The sequence below is a fragment of the Halichoeres trimaculatus genome, unplaced genomic scaffold (genome assembly GCF_033239565.1).
Source record: "Halichoeres trimaculatus isolate MK-OKI-2021-1 unplaced genomic scaffold, fHalTri1.1 fHalTri1_scaffold_16, whole genome shotgun sequence".
Classification (NCBI taxonomy): Eukaryota; Metazoa; Chordata; class Actinopteri; order Labriformes; family Labridae; genus Halichoeres; species Halichoeres trimaculatus.
In genome coordinates, this window is record NW_027437194.1 from 28,333,285 (window position 1) to 28,339,284 (window position 6,000).

The following is a 6,000-nucleotide window of genomic DNA, read 5'->3' on the forward strand; positions in this document are numbered from 1 at the left end:
TGCTATCAATGCATTAGGGTGAAGTTTTGGCAAACAGCAAACTCGCTCGGTCTGCTCCATTCAATGTGGCGATTTTGTAAATACTGCCATGCTGCAAAAAATGCCCCTGGCTCTACTCCCTCCACCCCTCTGATAGAACTGACCAATCAGAGCACAAAGGGCTGTGACGTTGGGAGGTTACTGGAGGTCATTCTCCAAACAGAGCGTTTCAACGAGATCTTCAGAATGGCCTAAAATGAGGATATTGAGAACGCTATTGTGGGGCAATGAAGGAACTAAATGACTTGTACTGAGGGCAGAAATGCTTTACAGGCATCCTAGTCTGGCATAGTGAAAAGGAGAAACAAGCATGATATGTCCCCTTTAAGTTAAATGAAACTCCAAAACATGTTCTCACCTGACTTCGTTCAAAGCTCATTGCCTGTGTGAGGGCTGGTGCTGCACAGGGCCTGTTTTGTACCATTTGTACCATTAGGGAAAACTGACCATTTGTACCAACAGTGACAAAATAGTTGATTAGTGGTATGCATGAGCCAGGTTAACGGCTTTAATCAAGGTATATCCCACCATCACAGGCGCTAACGGCAGGATAACAGCACCTGTTTGACTGTTTAAAGTCAGACATTGCACAATACATTACAGTTTGAGATGGAATATAGTAAAACAGTGGACAATTCTTTGGAAAGGTGACAATGCGTAGCCATTCAGCAAAATTAGATTTAGGAGACACATTCTTTCAGTGCAGTCTTCCTCAACCCTGGTCCTGGGGACCCCTTATGTTCCCGACTCCAACACACCTGATTCAAATGATCAGCTCATCATCAAGCTCTGCTCAAGCCTGATAACGAGCCATTCATTTGAATCAGGTGTGCTGGAGTGGGGTAACATCTAAAACATGCAGGGCAGGGGGTCCCCAGGACCAGGGTTGAGAAACACTGTTTTAGTGAACAGATGATATAAGGGAGACAAACTGGCGAGGCTTGCTGCCGTCAGGTTTAAAGGTTCAATTTGCTTTTTGATTTAATGCGCCTGGGTTCTTCAAGATGTGTGCGGTGAAATGTTGGAGTTCTTTAACTGCTTTAAGAGTTATTCATCAAGGTACTGGGGAATGGCTGCACTTGTTTCTTTCAAACAGCTTTCATATTACTGATTTTATTATTGCAGTTTTTTACTGTGTTCTCAGAAACACCACACGCATTTACTCTGTTCTAGATCGCCAAATTTTCTCTTTCTCTTTTTCTACCTGATTGGCTCACTGAAAACAGCTGTTTGTGTGTTCTTGTAATAAAATCTCAACTTCTCCAGCTGAAAAATGTTTTTCTTGATCTTCTCTTAGTTACACCATTACTTATCGCCTGGTTCATCACTGTTTATGAGTGGTAGGCATGCGCAGTTTGAGTTTGTTTAATGGGGTTTTTCAGGAGGTTTGTTTAATGACTGAACATGCATACGAGCCCAGGAAGCTATCCCAGTTGTTTAGGAAGTAAGTCAGCAGTTAGTATTTTTTCATCTTAGAAAGAAGACACATCAGTTATGTTATATAAACTGAACATTTTTGGTCCAAAAGGAATCCTCGAGGCAGTTGGCCAGATGGACACTATACCTCTCACTACTACATGTTTGACATTGAACAGATATCTTTCTTATCAAACACCAAGAAGGTCTATTGATGGGCTGATGCAGGTGTTGTACAACTGAAAGAACATCTTAAACCCAAACTTGTACCATGATAACCTCATGACAAGACACCAATTAACCTGTCCTTACCCTCTTACATATCTCAAGGCTTACCAGGATCTTTGACAAACACAAAGCACAAGAGATTGTTCAATTTATTAATTAACTCCTTTAGTAAATAGAAAAACCAACTGCCTGTCAGATGTGAGAATTTTCAAGGAAAGATAAGCAAGACACATTAACTGCCTGTCAGTTGTTGCTCACTTGTATCACCCTCAAGAGTTGAAAGATTGTGTTTGAATGTTTAAGTTAAGTTACTTATGAATACCAGACATCCTGTTGACTCAGAAAGAATCAGTGGAGTGAAGGAAAACTCAAAGGCCCTTGACAACACATGTGTTGTATCTCAGAGTGTGACCGCATGGCAGCTCAAACTGAGTTAGTGATGAGTTTGCAAAAGTTTGCATCAGTGGCCACGTAGCTCACTCATGTGCAGTGCTCTAGAGACATGCTGTGCTGTTGTTTCACAACATCTACCCTGAGAAGATGTTGTTGTAATGACTTGTGGTTAAAGAGTCATAAGCTGCAGGACAAAAATGGCTTAGCTATTAACTTAAACGTATCATCTCAATCAAGGGCAGAGTACAAACTTTTTTCAAAGGGACCCACGACTGATTCAATGATATTTTTTACAAAAAAAAATGTTGTTTGTCAGTTTTCTGCAGTGTGATCTACTGGGTACACATCTTCAAACTCTGTTTCTGACTAAGGAACATGTTCTCCATCAGGGACGATATGGGGGAAATTTGTCGTGGAACGTGTCAACTCTATGAGTTTCTGCAGAATGTACAGAGCCTGTGCACAGTCCAAACATAGTTTTTAAGACATGCATAGAAATACTTTGTTTCTGTTTGTGCACTTGGCAGAAAATGTAAATGAACACAAGATTTCAAATAATATTGATTTCATTGCAGTAATTATTATATCATAATTAATTTAAGACTTCATAACACACACACAAACTCTCACCTCATGCCAGCCAGCATTGAAAAAAAACTCAGGCCTTTTGCACATTATCCCAGAACTCATAGTTTATTTTTCAGTATTGATCTTGCACTTAATTTGTCTTAATGCAAATATGTAAATAGAAATATTTTCCTACATTCCTATGTTTCTATATTTTCTACTTTTCTATGTTTGCTATTCATTTGTAGCAAATTAGGGATCAGTTAAAGACTATTCTATTCTATTCTATTCTATTCTATTCTATTCTATTCTATTCTATTCTATTCTATTAACGAACACTTGAGGATGTATGAAAATGGGCCTCGAGCCATAATTGGTTTCAAATTCTTGTGAATAATTTGAAAAAAAAAAAAGAAAGAAAGAAAGAAACGAAAAAGAAATCTGAAACCCCAAAAAAGGAGACTTGTAAGAGAGAAAAGAATGGAACCTGAAAAAAAGAAAACTACACTTGAAAATGTAATGGCTGAAATATTAAAATATATTTAAGACTAAAAATTGGAACAAAAAACAATAAAAGAACTTAATCAGAGCTATTTTTGGATTGAAAAATTATGGCTTATACAATTTTTTTTTGTATTCGGATTACTAAACTTTTTTAGAATTCAGGACCAAACTTTAAATTTTCAGTTTCTTTCTTTTTTTCAAGTTTTTATTTTATTTTATTTATTTATGCATTTTCAAACTTCAAAACATTTGGTCTTAATCTAGCTTCATAGAAGAGCAGCTAAATTAACATTCATACACACTCATAGTTATTATTTTGTCCTGGTCTTCAACATAATGGTTATGACACTTAGAGCCTCAAGCAGCCAGGATTAATAAACACAGTATTTATAGAAAGTGTGTGAGTGTGAAGGATATAACCTTGTTTTGTTTAAAAATGTGAAACGTGCAATGCCCTGCTGACTAGGGCCAGTTGCTGATCTTTAGCGCTTTACAATGTTTCAGTATCAGGGTGACACCTAGTGGACTTACACACGCACCAACTCTATATTCTCATCCCCACTGATATCAAGACCTATAAGCTCTTTTCATGTGTGAACTATGGCACGTGTTCCACAAAAGTATGACATATGAACATAGTTATTCAAAAGAAGGCTTCTGTGAATTTGTCACTCTGCGTTTTCCTGGCCTGAGACACTAGAACTCACATCTTTGTGGGGCTGCTGAGGCTCAGAGGTAGAGTTGGTGGTCTCTCATTCAAAGGCTCTTATAGGCTGCCTCTAAGATCACTCTATTATGGAGGACCAAAACTGCCAAAATAAAAAAAACAGCCACATCTAGTTCATTTCTGCACTCACTTGTGGATAAACCAATAGGCAAACAGTTCAACTCAAGACACACTTAGGGCCGCCCTCTCATTTGAATAACATCCCCTTCTGTATTTCATGATGACAGTGTCTGCTACAAAAAAACATATATAAAAACGGGAGAAGAGGGTTTTTTTTTTTTTTTTTTTTTTTTTAATTTATTGATATTTAATCACATTTCCACATCTACTTTTGTATTTATTTTTATTTTTATTTATTTACTTATGATTAGATTTTTCTTATTTCTGTTTCTGTTTTCCCTTTTATTCATTTTTAATTTTGGCAGTTTTGGACCTCCCTACTCTATCTAACTAACCTACTCTAACTGTGTCTGGTGGTGGTCTGATAACTGGAGGCGGTACAGATCAGACAGACCCAACCTAACATGACTGCGGGGCATGAATTTATTTATATCTTTTTTATATATATAAAAATATCCAGCTGTTGGTCTCTACTTTTGACAATGGTCCTTGAATAAAAAAGGAATCCTGTTTGTATGAGAGAATGGTGGTTAAGTGCACATATTGGAACTAAAGGCCAAATATTTCTGCTGTCCAGCCTCATGAGGGCAGTAATGAGGGAGAAAAATGATAAATATGGATAGGCAGAACACATTAAGAATGATTGATTAAAACCACAGTCAAATTAATTTTTGGAAAAATAGAAATAAAAATAATTGAACATCTATAAAACTGATGGGGTGATCTGGCCATTATCATTCTGTATAATGTCCCCACCTTAATGCAAAGACAACTGGCATGTGCTCTGGAGCTGGTAGCAAGCTGCTATTAGATCACCTTGGGCTTAGCAAAGAGAAGATTTAAAATCCTCAAAGAATTTGACCAAAGATACATGAAAACTTTAATTTTTACAAATCATGGAGATGAAATCATGTTGTAATCTGGCTCTTACTCTGCTGTGCTCTGAGAAAAATCCTTGAGATCTTCATGCAGTACATGTTTTGTAGGCCCAGAGGGATTGTACTGTGTGTTTTTAAATGGCTCATAGTGTACTGGATTCCCTGTCTGGACTTCCCCCTGACTAGCTGATGTTAGGAGGGTCATCATAATCAGCCCTACTGGGTGATTCAGTGAGGGGAAATGAAGTCAAAGACAGTCAAGGTGTCATTGAGTACACTTTCTTTCACCATCAAAGGACACTGGTTGAGTTTCAGTCACTGTGAAGAGAAGCAGCTTTGATGGGTCAGACAACAGAAAGAGATATATCGCTAGAGGTGTGTTTAACTGCTACATCTTCTAAAGGTGACTATTTCAATGAGTCAAAAGTTTAAAATACCTTTTGGTTCAAAAATTGATTCCATTATTTATTTTTTAATGTCAATTTATTATTTGTTCCATACTTTTCATTTCACTTTCACAGAGAAAAATAGTTAAACCGCAAAACTTTCAATAAACAAACTGGAAAACTTGGTGTTCCCAACATTTGTGTGGTTGTAGAAATCAGGTTTTTAGCTGTAAAATAAAACATTTAAAGCTAATTTCAACATCGTCATTGTGCTTTATTGCTGTAACAAGATGATGTCGGACAGATGTAAAACTTTAAACTCATAAAAGTGAGTCCAACATTAATGTATGTTCCATGAAGAGTCCATCACAATGATGAATGAAAGAACAGTTTACATGAAGCTGTACTTCATCACAGACTTCTGATATCCCATCCTCTGGTACTCCCAAACTGAAGCTGAAGCTGGCCCAGGCTGCCAGGATCTGTAGCCATCTGTCGGTGCAGCTGCGAAGTAGCAGCTGCTTCTGCCTCTTTTCACAACAAAGCACCACGAAAGCAGACATCATGATAAAATGTTTTGATCTTTTCATTGTGGTGATCCAGGTACCCCTCTGAAAAGATCAGGTCTAAAACTGAGAGAAGACTTAAACATCCAGAGTACTCAGCCAGTACAGTGACTCTTAACAGATTAAACTAAGGAGTTGGACTGTACTTCCTACACATTAGACACCAAAGGATCGCG